We start from the raw sequence: 15,999 nt of genomic DNA, 5'->3' as shown, positions 1-15,999 counted from the left end.
CGCTCCTTCTCACCTCAGAACGTGCCAGATGAACCCCATCATATTATTGATCACACAAGAGTGGTTCTCGCAGCCACCCACACAGTACCTGCTGGGAATATGGTGGTGGCTAGAAGTTTAAGAAAGACTGTTGAAGTGGGCACATGATTCTTGTCTGGCAGGCCATCCTGGACAGAGTCGCACCTTAGCAATGTTGCAAAGGTACTATTGGTGGACACCCATGAAGAAGGACGTGCAAGCGTACATAGATTCCTGTGTTGTCTGTGCCAAGCAAAAACCACCACCCGGGCCACCTTGGGGTCTATTACAATCTCTACCATCACCGGGTGAACCTTGGACCCATATTGCTACTGATTTCGTAGTGGACCTGCCATCATCCAACAGCAACAATACCATATGGGTTACAGTCGACCGTTTCTCTAAAATGGCACACTTTGTAGCTTTACCAGGATTACCCTCTGCTACTAAATTAGCTAAACTCTTCATTAAACACATCTTCCATCTTCATGGGATGTCCAAACATATCCTATCCAACAGAGGAGTGTAATTTACTGCAAAAGTTTGGAAAGCATTATGTCAGACGTTTGACATCGCTTTAGATCTAACCTCTGCCTACCATCCTCAGTCTAATGATTAGACTGAGAGGATGAATAGGACGCTGAAGCAATTTCTGCGATCCTATGTCAACTCTAGACAGAACAACTGGGATGAGCTACTGCCGTGGGCAGAATTTGCCATCAATTCACATCCTGCTTCTTCAACGGGGTCGTCCCCTTTCCAACTTGTCTATGGGAGACAACCTTTATCTCTGCTGCCTATTCCATTGACAGTAGCCTCTCCTGCTGCCCAAGCTACCAAAGCAGAATTATCCCAACTTTGGAGACAGACAAAGGAGCTCCTTTTCAAAGCAGGACAAAAGGCAAAGAAGACCTATGATGCCCATCATCAAAAGGCACCCCAATTCCAGCCAGGCGACAAGGTCTGGTTAAGCACAAAATACCTCCGACTCAAGCTCCCTTCTGCAAGATTTGCTCCTCACTTTGTGGGTCCTTTTGCCATCCTTCAGCGATTAGGAAATTTAACATACAGTCTCAAACTGCCTCCATCAATGAAGATACACAATGCATTTCATGTATCTCTACTAAAGCCAGTGATACTCTCCAAGTTCTCCAGAAAAGAATCAGAGCCCACCAGCCTGGACACTGAAGATGACATTGAATATGCCGTAGATGACATCCTTGATGTACGTAAAAGAGGCAAGACATAGGAGTACCTCATTTCTTGGGAGAACTATGGCCCAGAAGAAAACTCCTGGGAACCACTGGCCAATATTACAGACAAGGAGATGCTACAGCAATTCCACCTGGCACACCCACGCAAGCCCAGACCATCTGGAAGAGGTCTTGGAGGGGGCCCTTTGAAGGGGGGTACTGTTGCATCCATCGGTCGCAGACGGCTGTGACCGCTCTGCCTTACCTCTTTTTCTCCCCTTTTCCTCTCTTTGGGCAAGATGGCTGTCTCTGGTGCCGAGTGCTGCAGGCCTCAGTGTTCTCAGACCAGCATGGGCATCCCCATCCGCCATGCTCACTCCCGTGACCTCCTAGGGTGCGAGCGCGCACAGCTCTGACACTCAAGTATACATCATAGCGGGAACCTCGGGGGTGGCCCCACCGCATGATGTCAGTACCTCCGGGTATATCTAGCCTCCACTTCCGCTACCAAACGAGTTAGCAAAGACTTTGCTTCACTACTCTGCCTGCTCTAAGCTGCTAGCTTAGACACCTCCTTAGCTAAGGGCCTCGCTCTAGCAGAAGCTCTAGACACCAGCTCCTCAGGGGTCTCTCGCTTCCAACTTCTCTACGAGATCCTCACTAACCTAGACAACCGCTCCTCGGGGTCTTTTCTCTTATTCATTCCAGGATATTGGACCATTGGGTACTCGCTCCTCAAGGGCCTATCTACTTCATATCCTGCACCACGGACCTTCGGTCCCACCATTCTATCATCAGGAAGTCACCTTCACTCTGTGAGTACCTCTACGAACCGGCGCTCCAACTCCACCCACCAGCTGCGGCATTACCCAGATGGCAGCAAGACCCCCAAGGTGTACCATAAGGGGAGTAGCAGCAATGCAGATTGTCAATAAGGCCTCCAAATGTAGCTTCAGGGGCATGGTAACTAGGCTGAGTGGCAGAAAAACCTCTAAAGTGGAGTCGGGAGTATGGTAGCAAGGCTGAGTGGTAGCAAGACCTCTTAGAGTGTGTCACTAGGAATAGGGCAGCTTCACCTTGGTCCTCCATCCTCTTCTCCTACCTCAACCCTGTCGTAGCCACTAACTCACTCAGGAATTTCTTGGCTGCTATACTTATAAGAATCATTGCATCACTTTTCAATGAACCATAGGCTTGAATGGGAAACATTAACAAATGAAATATTAATTTTGAGGGTCTATAAGTGAAACAAAAATTGGTCTCATTTGTTGCATTTTATCCATTTGTTTCAAATGAATGCATGTTCCTTTTATATATGTCCAGCACAAAACTCTCACCTACAACTTATTTGTTGACCTTTATATTTCTTTATACCTAAGTGGAATAACACAGCAACTGCCTTGTTTTATTCCCTTGGTTAGTAAATGGCAAACCTGAACCTTGTGGCCTGAAAAAAGCATACAACATTGAAACAGCAGTTGTAGACAAGAACAACAAAGATTTTTATTGTTTTTTAAAAAAGCATCATTCATCTAATACCGATTCTGCTGATGGTATGGTTTATGTTACCAGCAGTGACCACTTAGAACTGCATGTAGCCAGTAAATGTGAGACATGAAGTCACTCTACTTTTTCGGCTGCTATCTGTGTGTTTCAGATCTAGCCAGGAACCTTATGAGGAGTCTTGGTAGTAACCATCCACATCCCTTGGTCCCGCTGGGTCATCAGAGATGGAAGACAGGAGCGAACAAGATTTGTGGAGAGGACTGGGTGCTGCTTGGCTTGAAAAAGAACACAAGAGCAGTAGGTGATATGTTTAAGATCATAAAGCTAGTGGAAGAGTTGAGGCTAGAAACAAATCTTCCAGGTTCTCCAGATTTCATTATTCTATACAAACCAAGAAGTCAGCCCTGAATGCATTATGCTAATTGTAGATACATGGGACTAACTGCATGTATTTGGGGCTGTCCATAAATGACATGACACATATGTAACATGAGTCACCAGTCCAGGAAATCTAGAATGAGATTGAAAAAGTTGCTAGATTCCTTAGGGGTAGATTTTCAAAAAATGCGCGTTCGCGTACTTTTGTTGGCGCACCAGTCGCAAACAAAAGTACGCTGGATTTTAGTAGATATGCGCGTAGCCGCACGTATCTGCTAAAATCCAGGATCGGCGCGCGCAAGGCTGCCGATTTTGTGCAGCCGGCGCGCGCCAAGCCGCGCAGCCTGCCTCCGTTCCCTCCAAGGCCGCTCCGAAATCGGAGCGGCCTCGGAGGGAACTCGCTTTTGCCCTACCCTCACCTTCCCCTCCCTTCCTCTATCTAACCCACTCCCACCCCCCCCCCGGCCCTATCTAAACCCCCCCCTACCTTTGTTCGGGGATTTACGCCTCCCGGAGGGAGAAGTAAATCCCCGCGCGCCAGCGGGCCGCTAGCACGCCGAGACGCAACCTGGGGGCGGTTCCGGAGGGCGCGGCCACTTACCCAGCTAAGTTAGAGCTTATCCAGCTAAGTGGGAAGAGCTGATATGTGGTCGCATTTAGCAGATAAGAACATGAGAAATGGGTGATTGGGGGGGAGCTATTTATTTGGTTAACATAGCCAGATAAGTAGTGATATTCAAACGTATCCAGCTATGATAACTGGATAAGCCAGACCTGCTCAATAGCAGGTTGAAAGTTAGCTCGATAAGACTTATCCGGCTAACTAATGATTTATTCAGGAAAATTAGGCAGTATAGCCATACTGCTGAATATGCTGTATGAGGTAGCCGGATAAGTCTTATCCAGCTAACTCAGGCTTAGATTCATTATTTTGCTATATATATAGCAAACATAGCGCCTGTGATAAAAAAGTGGCATGGTTAAGGTAATTTTCCTGGTACCGCTTTGCATAGGTATTTTACCGCAACGTGCATTAAATTTATCACACCCATGTTATTTTCATATCGCAAGCTGAGAAGTCCCATTGCATGTTGTGTTACTGGCCCAGAACGCTTTTATTGTGTTTTGGGGTGAGTGAGTGAGTAAGTGAGAGAGAGAGCGTGAGAGAGAGAGAGACTCTGTAGAGGCTCACCAAAAAGTTAACTATTTATACCACTGTAAGAGGGGGCATAGTAACTTGGGGTGAGGTTTGAGAGGCGAGTTGGGTTTTGGGGGGGCAGTTTTACATGCACAATCATACTTACGAACAGTTCAGTTACCATCAGTGAAGATGTAATGTGATTTGGAGTGATGAAAGGTGAAAGAAGAGTAGATTTGTTCCATGTTCTCTCTACCTAGTTTGATTGCAGCTAGGTAGAAAGTGCATCAGATTACAGATATTATACAGATACTTTGAAGCGCTGAAAAAAGTGTGAAAAGCGGAATATAAATCTAAATACAGATCCATAAGCCAGGCTAATACAAGGATGGCACCCAGTCTATGAAAATCTGCCTGGTACCAAGTAGCAGCAGTAGCAGCAGCAACCTTCTAGACCGTCAGCTCCTGGGCTGTGGCCATTCACTACACGACACAAATACCTCACTCGACCTCAGTTGTCATATAGCACCTGACACCCTGTTCCAGCAGCCTGCAACTAAACAGTGGTGCATAATGCAAAGACTGGTTAGTGCTAAAGTTAAATGTCAAAGATTTCAAGCCAAACCTGTCCCCTCAATTCAACAACAGATAGTTGCCACCACTTCTATAAAAACATAAGAACATAGGAAATTGCCATGCTGGGTCAGACCAAGGGTCCATCAAGCCCAGCATCCTGTTTCCAGCAGAAGCCAAACCAGGCCACAAGAACCTGGCAAGTACCCAAACACCAAGAAGATCCCATGCTACTGATGCAATTAATAGCAGTGGCTATTCCCTAAGTAAACTTGATTAATAGCAGTTATTGGACTTCTCCAAGAACTTCTCCAAATCTTTCTTGAGTTCAGCTACACTAACTGCACTAACCACATCCTCTGGCAACAAATTCCAGAGCTTAATTATGCATTGAGTGAAAAAGAATTTTCTCCAATTAGTCTTAAATGTGCTACTTGCTAACTTCATGGAATGCCCCCTAGTCCTTCTATTATCTGAAAGTGTAAATAACAGATTCACATCTACTCTTTCAAGACCTCTCATGATCTTAAAGACCTCTATCATATCCCCCCTCAGCCGTCTCTTCTCCAGGCTGAATAGCCCTAACCTCTTCAGCCTTTCCTCATAGGGGAGCTGTTCCATTCCCTTTATCATTTTGGTTGCCCTTCTCTGTACCTTCTCCATCGCAACTATATCTTTTTTGAGATGCGTTGACCAGAAATGTACCCAGTATTCAAGGTGCCGTCTCACCATGGAGTGATACAGAGGCATTTTATTCACCATTCCCTTACTAATAATTCCTAACATTCTGTTTGCTTTTTTGACTGCTGCAGCACACTGAGCTGACGATTTCAATGTATTATCTACTATGACGCCTAGATCTTTTTCCTGGGTGGTAGCTCCTAATGTGGAACCTAACATCATATAACTATAGCAAGGGTTATTTTTCCCTATATGCAACACCTTGCACTTGTCCACATTAAATTTCATCTGCCATTTGGATGCCTAATCTTCCAGACTTGAAAAGTCCTCCTGTAATGTATCACAATCTGCTTGTGATTTAACTACTCTGAATAATTTTGTATTATCCGCAAATTTGATAGCCCCGCTCGTCCAATTCCTTTCCAGATCATTTATAAATATATTGAAAAGCACCGGTCCAAGTACAGATCCCTGAGGCACTCCACTATTTACCCTTTTCCACTAAGAAAATTGACCATTTAATCCTACTCTCTGTTTCCTGTCTTTTAACCAGTTTTTAATCCACAAAAGGACATCGCCTCCTATCCCATGATTTATGTATACACAGAAAACATATTGAGCTACTTATGCCTGAATCCAGGTAGGCCTACCCTGCCAGTGAATACAGATGGCAGAATAAGTGTCAAATGATGTGGTCATAAGAACATAAGAACATAAGAAAATGCCATACTGGGTCAGACCAAGGGTCCCTCAAGCCCAGCATCCTGTTTCCAACAGTGGCCAATCCAGGCCATAAGAACCTGGCAAGTACCCAAAAACTAAGGGGTAGATTTTCAAATGTATGCAAGGGTGTACATGTGTGCGTGCTACCTGGCACGCACACATGTACACCCGATTTTATAACATGCACGCCTTCCCTTCCCTTCCCCTACCTCACCTGCCCTTTCCCCCCTACCTTTTCCTTTTCATTCTTCTGTTGCAAAACTTACTTCAGTGCTGGGGCTGAAGTAAGTTGTGCGCCGGCCAACTGCTGGCGCGCGATCCCTTTCATAGCGGCAAATGGCCACTGTGCCTGGAGCCTCTGACCCCGCCCCGCCCTTCAGACAACCCCACCCCCTCCACGCCCCTTTAGTAAAGCCCCGGGACTTACGCATGTCCCGGGGCTTTACGCGCGTCACCTGGCCTTTTGAAAATAGGCCCGGGTGCATGTAAGCCCGGTTTCGCACGTAACCCTTTGAAAATCCAGCCCTAAGTCTATCCCATGCTACTGATGCTAGTAATAACAGTGGCTTGTGTCGTCAGCCGCTATGTCGATTGTCCATGATATGATCTACAAAGAGGAGTCTAAGAGGCAATTGCCAGGAAAAAGGGAACCTCAAATCGGAGTGCTGACAGGCCTCAGACACCTGCAACCCCACCCCACACACACACACACACACACTTCCCCCCCCCCCCCCCCCCCCCCAGGTATCTGCAACATGTTGGCACTCAGCCCTTCCACCAACCTATTTCTCTGTATAAGCCCATTATTGATGGCATGAGGGGCCATTGGCATTCTATGTTCCTCCCATCCCTGCATCCCCATATTCAGTGAATAGCTTATTTACACCCACATCCCCAAAAACTGCTAGGCCTCCCTGGCAGCTGAATCTCAGAATAATGCACACCTCCAATTTTCTGGACTATTAGACCCTCTCTAGGTACTAGGTGGCAGAGCCTCAGGAGTGGGGGGGAAGGTGTGCACTACGGGCAGATATGAACTCTTCCCAAATCGTGATACATATCTGAGGTCTGTCAATGTCAATTTTCACACCCCACCCCTCTACTCCCCCTCTCAAAGCAAGGTATTAATAGTAAGAGGCCTAGGAGGAATGTCAAAGTTCTACAAGTGAGGACATTCAGACACCAACCCATACTATCAGATCTCTGAGGTAGGCCTTGTCAAGAGTGGAATCACTGGATCACTGCTGTCCAAAGCAAGTTTGTGCAAAATTAATGCATACACATACACTCCCTGCATTGGTGAAGTTAGGGAGGGAACTAATAGGGGTGTGCATTCGTTTTGAACTTAAATGAAAAACGCAACTTTTTTTTTTTTTTAACTTAAAAAAATGATGAGGCGAAAACGATCGGATTTCCAACTTATTCAACATAGCTATGTTGAATACGTTGGAAATCGCGATTGTTGATCTAAATAAAATTTAAACCCCTCACCCTCCTTAATCCCCCCCCCCAAAACTTACCAAAACTCCCCAAGCTGGCCAAAAGTTCCGTGAGGGTCCGGGAGCGGACGCGTGGGGAATCACGTGACGTCTGCATCACTCCGACGTGACGCCGACGTGACGTGGTCCATCGCGGGTTTCCGCTCCCGGACCCCTCGTTGGACCCAAACGGCACTTTTGGCCAGCTTGGGGGGGCCTCCTGACCCCCCCAAGCTGGCCAAAAGTGCCTTTTGGGCCCAACGAGGGGTCCGGGAGCGAACCCGAGGGGAATCACGTGACGCCGACGTCACGTGCTCCTTGCAAAGGAGTTCAGGAATGGCGTCCTGACCCCCGCTGGACCACCAGGGAGTTTTGGTAAGTCTTGGGGGGGGGGGGGGCGGGATTAAGGTGGGTGAGGGGTTTAAATTTTTATTTGCACATATGGACATAGACTCAACTTATGGAATTCTCCATATGTCCATATTGACCGCAAATGGAACCCCCTTTCGACTTATGGACTTATGAACTTAAACTTTTGGTCTGCACATCCCTAGGAACTAACAGTCCACATCACCCACTAGACACAGATATTGACAGAGGCTAACACAGCATGTCACTTTCCCAGACGCACACTGACACACATATCTGTTGAGTACTGACTAACTACTCCTACACATGACCAATGTATATGTTCCTGGACTATTTGCTAACAAACATCTTTGATGTCTGTGGCTGCCAGGTCCCTAACTGCTAATGAGGTATTTTATTTATTTATTTTATTTAAACAGTTTTATATACCGTTGAATGGAAGAATCCGTCTCAATGGTTCACAAAGAATAAAACATAATATAAAGTGAGAAAAACCAGTTGGAAAGATGAAACAAAGAATACATATTATCATATTATAAAATCTAAAACTATGACTAAAAAGTATAAAACTCTCATCATTAAAATAAAATGCTACCCTTAAAAATTAATACAGTAAGCAATAAGAGAAAAGTATCCAAAGACTCAGAATCTGTCATTTGCCCAGGGATTCTATTATATTCTCTCTTCATCTGCATACGCTTGCTGAAATAGCCAAGTTTTTAAATTCTTCCGAAATTCTTTTTCATCACGTTGCACTCTCAGATCCGATGGTAATTTGTTCCAGAGTTTTGGACCGGCAATTGATATGGTTCGTTCCCTAACTTCACAAAGGTGGGCAGATTTAATATTTGGAAGTGTACGGAAACATTTATGGGATGATCTTAATTCGCGTTGTGGGGTATGTAATCTTATTGCTGCCTTAAACCAGTCCGTTGTATCTCCAGTCCTTGCTCAGCACATAACATTATCTACACCTGCACGCATAAAAGACATCTGTCAGAGACATATATGGGACATATTTTGTTTGAAGTACTCACATTGGCCCCTCAAGGCCTCAGGTGGCACTAAATGCATGTCTTGCAAGAGACCAACACAAAAAGTGCATAAGCCATCATGCAAATATATGAGACCTCTGAGAGCAGTAGACCTCTACATTCAGCACTGTGGCTGGTTTACGGTAGAGACAGCTTGTAGTATCCTGTGGTCCACAGCTGACAACACTTTTTCTAGGCATGATACTAGACACTGAGCTAAGGTTGGAGATACTATCAACACATCTGCCTTGCTCACCACAAACTGTTACAGTGTCAAGCACCACATGAGACACAGCCTATAGGATAGGTACTCTTCCCTGGGGGCCTCAAGTCAGGGCTGTCATCTGGATTAGCAAGGGCCTCTAACCCTAATCCACCTGACAGTGGATTGCTCACCCAGGGCTCTGCCCTTTCTGCATGCTGCTCACCCCAAGAGTCAACAGCCTATGTATTTTAAGGGTGCCCACCGATAGCATAAGAAGTGGAAAAGATACTATCGCTTCAAGCACACAACTCTGCAAAATTTATAGGTACGTACATACAGCTGCACAAGATGACTAGCCCTGAGCTGGACAGGCCAAGAGACGTGCAAAACCGTCACATCTCCATAGTCGGCAAAAGTTACCTATGACCTGTCTGGCTAGGCAAATTGCTTCTAACACACCTTTGCAGTGGGTTCAATGAGGGGAAACTTTTGTTAGGAGACATGTGGGTGCTATTAGAGTCCTTAAAAACTATACTATGACCTTGATAATTGCAAGGTCACTTACTAATACAGGTGAAGGATGACACTATCTGATTCCCTATCCTGCCTACCACAATCAGAACAGCATCCATGTCTAGCCTCCCTGAGACGTTCACATAATCAACATGACACCCCAACAGACAAGGGCCTCACCATCTGTGCATGATAGTTGACAGCCTAGGTAGCTGGAACAGGATGCATCTGTGTATGACTACACCCAACCACAAACAGGTATGCTGGCTTGCAAAGACCTGTGAGCATTGTGTGCGTCCATCAGTGCTAGACGGCTTCGCCCCTTTTGCCTCACCTTATTCAGGGCTTTTCCTGCTTACCTAGGAAAGATGGCTACCACCGTGTCTACAAGCCGACCTCTCCGGCATCCCCAGAATGGCTATGGTGCAGCCTCCCGCCATGCTTCTCCCAGGTACCTACTAGGGCGAGCGCGCGCGCACATCACCCACGTCTTTATTCCAACCTTGGCGCGAACCTCGGGGGCATTCCCCCTTGCTGACGTCACGCCATCTGGGTATATAATCTCTTCTAATTTGCTAGCTCGTTGAGTTAGCAAGGACTTGTATCGTACTTGAATCGGGACTCAAATCCGTTCCTGTCTATACGACTCTGCCGCTTCTGTGCTGCCACTGGAAGCTCTCTCTCTGCCCTTCGGGGTAACTGCTAACCTGAGTACCCGCTCCTCGGGGGCCCTCTGCTTTATTTCAGGTGCCTTACAGGGAACAGGTACTCGCTCCTCGAGGGCCTGCTCTCCCTGCCTCGGTGCCTGCACTATCTTCTTCAACCTGGTGGAATCGCATACCTTCAGCAAACACCTAGTGAGTACTCTAACTCTCAGTCTATCTCTTCCACAGTACTACCTTGCTGGGAAACCTGCTGCAGAGACCAACGGGGTGAGAAGGGCTCCCTCTGCTGAGGTCCCTGAGACTGCAACTACCAGACTACCTCACTACTGCCATCTCTGGTGGTACTCTTCATGCTGTACAATAAAGAACTAACTGTGTTTGTGTGTCCATAGCACTGCCCCCAAAGCAACCGGCTTTGGGGGCAGTGCTATGGACACACTGAGAGCGCCCTCCCTCCCTGGAAGGAGGAGGTGAGAAAGGAGTCGCTGGCGCCATGCTGACTGCACCACCCATAGCCCACCCATACCAACTTACAGCGTGGTGACGTTGAAGGTGCTTGTGCCGTGAGGCGCGCACCCATCGTGCGTCCTCGAAGGAGCACAACAAAGGAACTTGACCCTTTGTACGTCCCTTCATGCGAGCCTGAAGTGCATTTTTTATTGATCACTGAATCGAATACCACAATCATAGCCCAGATGTGCTTCATTGAGCCATTATTAGGACAGGTCCTGAACATAGATCTAAGGAGTGCCTCAAGTAAGAAGGAAAGAAAGATAACAAATCTGGTCTGCCCATCGATAAGTACTAACACTACCACTATATCTTCCTGTCTAATGTTAACACTGCTCCTATTAAATGTTCCATCTATGTAAAGAACATTCCATTGATTAATGACCTGTTAGAAGACCTTCAGCCCACTATTTTTTTGCATCTCTGAAACCTGGCTGACTGATAAAGATAATGTACTCCTAAACTAAAGTTTTCACCCTAACTATGAAATATTTTACTTTCCTAGACATAAATCAATAGGTGAGGGATTATTAATAATCTGTAAAAAAGAACTTATGATAGTACATTTTCAAAGTTGAGAGTAACCCACCCTATGAAGGTGCAATTTTAAAATCATTTCAACTAAATATAGGACTGGTCTACTGTCCACCAGGTTTACTCCAAAAAGACTGCTCACCACTTATTGAATTATTCACTAAAGTATTTCCAACACCAGAATCTACATTAATTGTAGGAGACTTCAACCTCCAGGTAGACAAAATACCAAGAACCTCAGCTTGTGAAATGTTTTTAGAAGCAATGGAAGCCCTGGGATGGTCACAATTTGTCTCTAGAGCCACTCATAAAGTGGGCCACACTAATATTTGCTAGTACAAATATCTGTCTAATCAACACCTCACACACAATATTGCCCTTGTGTGATCACCAATTAATAAAAGCGGATATAGAATTCACCAACCAAATCCACAATAACATAGATAATAAGCTTACTTTTACATTCAGGAAAAAGATAGCGATAGAAGTACTTGCAGAAGCAAAAGAAAAAAAGATCCATGAGCTAAATCAAACCAATGCCACATTGGCATTTGATTCTTGGGACAAGTTAGACAATGACATAGCTGAAAACCTTAGTCCAGTCTAATTGAAAACTATTAACAAAGAAAGAAATAACTCCAAACACAAAAAGCCTTGCTATTATGATGAATTAAGAAGCACCAAACAGAACCTAAGAAAATTAGAGCAACGATGGTGGAAATGCCCATCTGCTGAATCCCTAGGAAAATATAAATCTTTCCTTACAAAATACCATATACTAACCAATAAAGTAAAAAAAGAATAATATGCTAAACAAATTCACAGAGTTATATTTAATTCAAAACTGCTCTTCGAGATTGTAAAAATTTAATTAAAGACCCGTCATAGTCCATCTCGAGAAACTACAACTTCACTGTAACACTATTCAACATCTACATGCTCCCATTGTGTAAATTATTAACAAATCGAGGAATAACTTTCTTCTTATATGCTGACAACTTACAATTTTGCATACCATTCTCTAGATCTTATGAAAACACAGCTTTAATACTCTCTACATATATGAAAGCAATACAACAAGATTATCACAACTTCAACTGACATTAAACCCTAAAAAGACAGACATCATCTGGCTGAGTAGAAACTCATCGACAGTTAAACCACCTGTCCTAGACCTGGGTAATTTTCAAATTAATCCCTCAAATCAAGTACGAGATTTAGGTATACAGTTAGATGAGAACCTCACAATAAAAATGCACATCAGTAAAGAGGTTATGCCAAGTTGTGTATTCTACATTGGTTGAAACCATTATTAACTCATCCAGACTTCCATACTGTACTGCAAACTCTAATCTTCTCAAACCTTGATTACTGCAACTCCTTACTAGTAGGTCTTCCAGAAAGTCACTTAAAACCACTATAACTATTGCAAAATGCTGCAGCAAGGCTATTACTAGGATCTAGGAAATATGACTACATTACACCAAGGCTGATATCACTGCATTGGCTACCAGTACAATCCAGAATCTATAATAAAGTATTAACTATAATATTCAACATCATTCACCTCAATAACACCGGCTTACTAGGAGTGACGCTACAACCTTACAATCCTCAACGAACACTAAGATCTCAAAATAAAGGGCTATTGTCTATTTCCACAATATGGTGCACACATCTGACGCAAATAAGAGATCAAGTGTTTTCCATAGTGGATCCAAAGCTCTGGAATTCTCTGCCTGAGGCATTGCATATTTTACCAGATAGAAAGAGATTCAGAAATGAATTAAAAACATGGCTGTCCAGGAACGCATATAATTTAACTTAGAGACATCAGAACCACAAAAACAAGGACAAAAGATATGAAATAAACCTTGAAGAAAAAATCGAATGATAGAACGAATGATAGAATCAACTCACTAACTAAAAGGCAAAAACCATCACTTCGTATTTTCATTAGTTGAAATCTCTGCCTTATGTACTAGATCATTGTTAATATGTACTAGAACACTGGATTTGATAGATTTAATAGATAAATGCCTGCCTTTGCATACTACCTCTCTAAAAAATCCATATTTGTCTGTTCAATGCATTATAATTATGAATGTTACTTTGTATCCCATTGTGATTTACTGATTGGAACAACGGTATATAAAATGTCTAAATTAAAAAATTAAAAAAAATAAATGAGCACTCTGATGTCTACAGTTGCTCTGCCACAGCTGATGCAGTGCTGGTATCAGTGTCTTTCCAGGCCCTTGTGACACAATGCATCCCATGTACAGTGCATTATGTCAGAAGGACACGGATGGCCTCTATGGAATGAGCCAGTTAAATGTATACTCTGAGAATGATATTTTTTATGACAACCTGAAACTTTTGAATGTGCCTTCACATTTCTTAGCTACCTGGCCTTGATCTGATTTCCAGAACTGGGGCCCTCCATGCTCCAGGCCTTGCTGGAATCCCAGCAGACCTATGGCACTCTGTATGAAGCCTAAGACTGTGTCCAAGAGGTAGGTACAGTCAGCCATATGCTGCAAGCTAGGGCAAGCTCTGTGTTGGCAAGCCTATACAAACACTACGTAGAGACAAGGCTCTTTTACACTCACAATGATTCAGAAAACCATAGGGCAGCCACGTGTATTTGTTGTTCTCTTTACTTGGAGTACATGTTTTCTAGTACAATCAGTTACAGCATTGTCAAGATGAAGGCTAACTAGGCCTAAGTGGTTTCTTTACACATGGACCCAGACAGAGGAAGCCAGAGTTAAATCAAGATTCTCAAGAGGAGAGCTGATGCTAACACTCTGCTCGGCTTTCTTACATGGAAGAAGACGGGGTAGTTGAGTGCTATCAGGCAAATTAGCATTGTATGAGGTTTTGGCGAAGCTGGCTGCCACTCAACATGTTGTCCTGGGCTTCTACGGGGGGGACATGGGGGATCCTGGGGTAGGTCCTGAAGTATTTCTATTGGTAGACCATGGCGTAGGGCGAGATTATGGAATACCACTGAGCATCACTACTGTGTGTGGCACATACATTAAAGCTCCCCCAGTTTTATCCAAACAGTGAAATCTACTTTTCAGAGCTCCAAGGTGCATTCTATGACACAGCGAGTTGAACATAAGGCTTCTTTGTACCTCATATTAGCCAGCGTGTTGGGAATAGCAACAGGAGTGAGAAGCCAGGCCTGTCAACCATATCCTGAATTTCCTGTGGCAAACACAGAATGGCTGCATCATTCATCCCACCATGACTTGGAGATATCAATGGCAAGACATAACATGTTATAAGACAGTCTAAGGTTACCTCTATATTAGTGTGGTCCTTCAAATACTATTTCCCTACACTAAGTCCATGCCACAAGTTTAGGACTTGCTTATTCTGTGTCATTTCTTTCAAAATGGCTAACTGCATGTGGTGTTCTGATCAACTGTATGTGCCTGTCACTCATAAAAAAGCAAAGGCTACCATTTTCTAGCCCTAATCAAACCCTGGAGCTGTACATCACAGCTGCCACAAATGTCCTAGCCTATAAACTTCAACCTCATGGTATGATAGTGCAAGTCCCGGGCTGCTCGCTGTATGTCCTCCCCAGATACACATTTTTCTGACCTGACACACTGAATATGCCAGTCCAAATCATGGGCATTCCACAGCTTTTGTTTGACCTGTGTGATGGTCAAGACAAACTGTGGCTGACATCCTAACTGACCGATGACTAACCGACCACACATGATCTGGGAGTTCCAATAGTGTGGATAATAAAACAATGTGAGTAAACAAACACATTTCTACTGCTGGAAATGTGAGGCTAGGAAAGGACAAATTTGTTAAGCGAAGTATGTGGTGGCTGCCCTCACAAAGCTTTATGGCAAGTACATCGTGTGGACACACAACATTAGCAGGCCTCTCCAGCATGACAAGAGAAAGTCAGGCCCTGGTGCTCTGGCATGTACACCTAACAGTACAAGCCCTTTGTCATTTAAGCAATGCTGTACTCTCTCCTACAGCCCCTCACCCCCCACAACCCAGCCAGTTGATAGAAACATAGAGCCAGAGAGTAAATAGAGTAAGAAGCATGTTTCTTACCTATGAGCCAACCATCATCATAGAGGCTGTCCCCAAAATCATCAGAGACCCAATTGGCTAAGTATAAATGAATCATGTGCTGATCCCAGATACCTGGTCATGATGTTGAGGATAAGAACATAAGAACATGCCATACTGGGTCAAACCAAGGGTCCATCAAGCCCAGCATCCTGTTTCCAACAGTGGCCAATCCAGGCCATAAGAACCTGGCAAGTACCCAAAAACTAAGTCTATTCCATGTTACCATTGCTAATGGCAGTGGCTATTCTCTAAGTGAACTTACTAGCAGGTAATGGACTTTTCCTCCAAGAACTTATCCAATCCTTTTTTAAACACAGCTATACTAACTGCACTAACCACATCCTCTGGCAACAAATTCCAGTTTA

General features: G+C 44.4%; 1 long non-coding RNA gene across 1 annotated transcript in view; it reads left to right on the top strand.

The window, feature by feature from the left end:
- The window catches only part of LOC115089472, a 28,494-nt gene that overhangs the window by 7,320 nt on the left and 5,175 nt on the right, over positions 1 to 15,999 (top strand). Inside the window, exon 2 of the long non-coding RNA XR_003856098.1 lies at positions 2,869 to 3,014. This is a non-coding gene — a long non-coding RNA (uncharacterized LOC115089472). The remainder of the gene's footprint in view (positions 1 to 2,868; positions 3,015 to 15,999) is intronic.

This window comes from Rhinatrema bivittatum, chromosome 4, assembly GCF_901001135.1.
Source record: "Rhinatrema bivittatum chromosome 4, aRhiBiv1.1, whole genome shotgun sequence".
NCBI lineage: Eukaryota > Metazoa > Chordata > Amphibia > Gymnophiona > Rhinatrematidae > Rhinatrema > Rhinatrema bivittatum.
The sequence above is the reverse complement of the archived record's forward strand: the minus strand, read 5'-3'. Positions and strand labels throughout refer to the sequence as shown.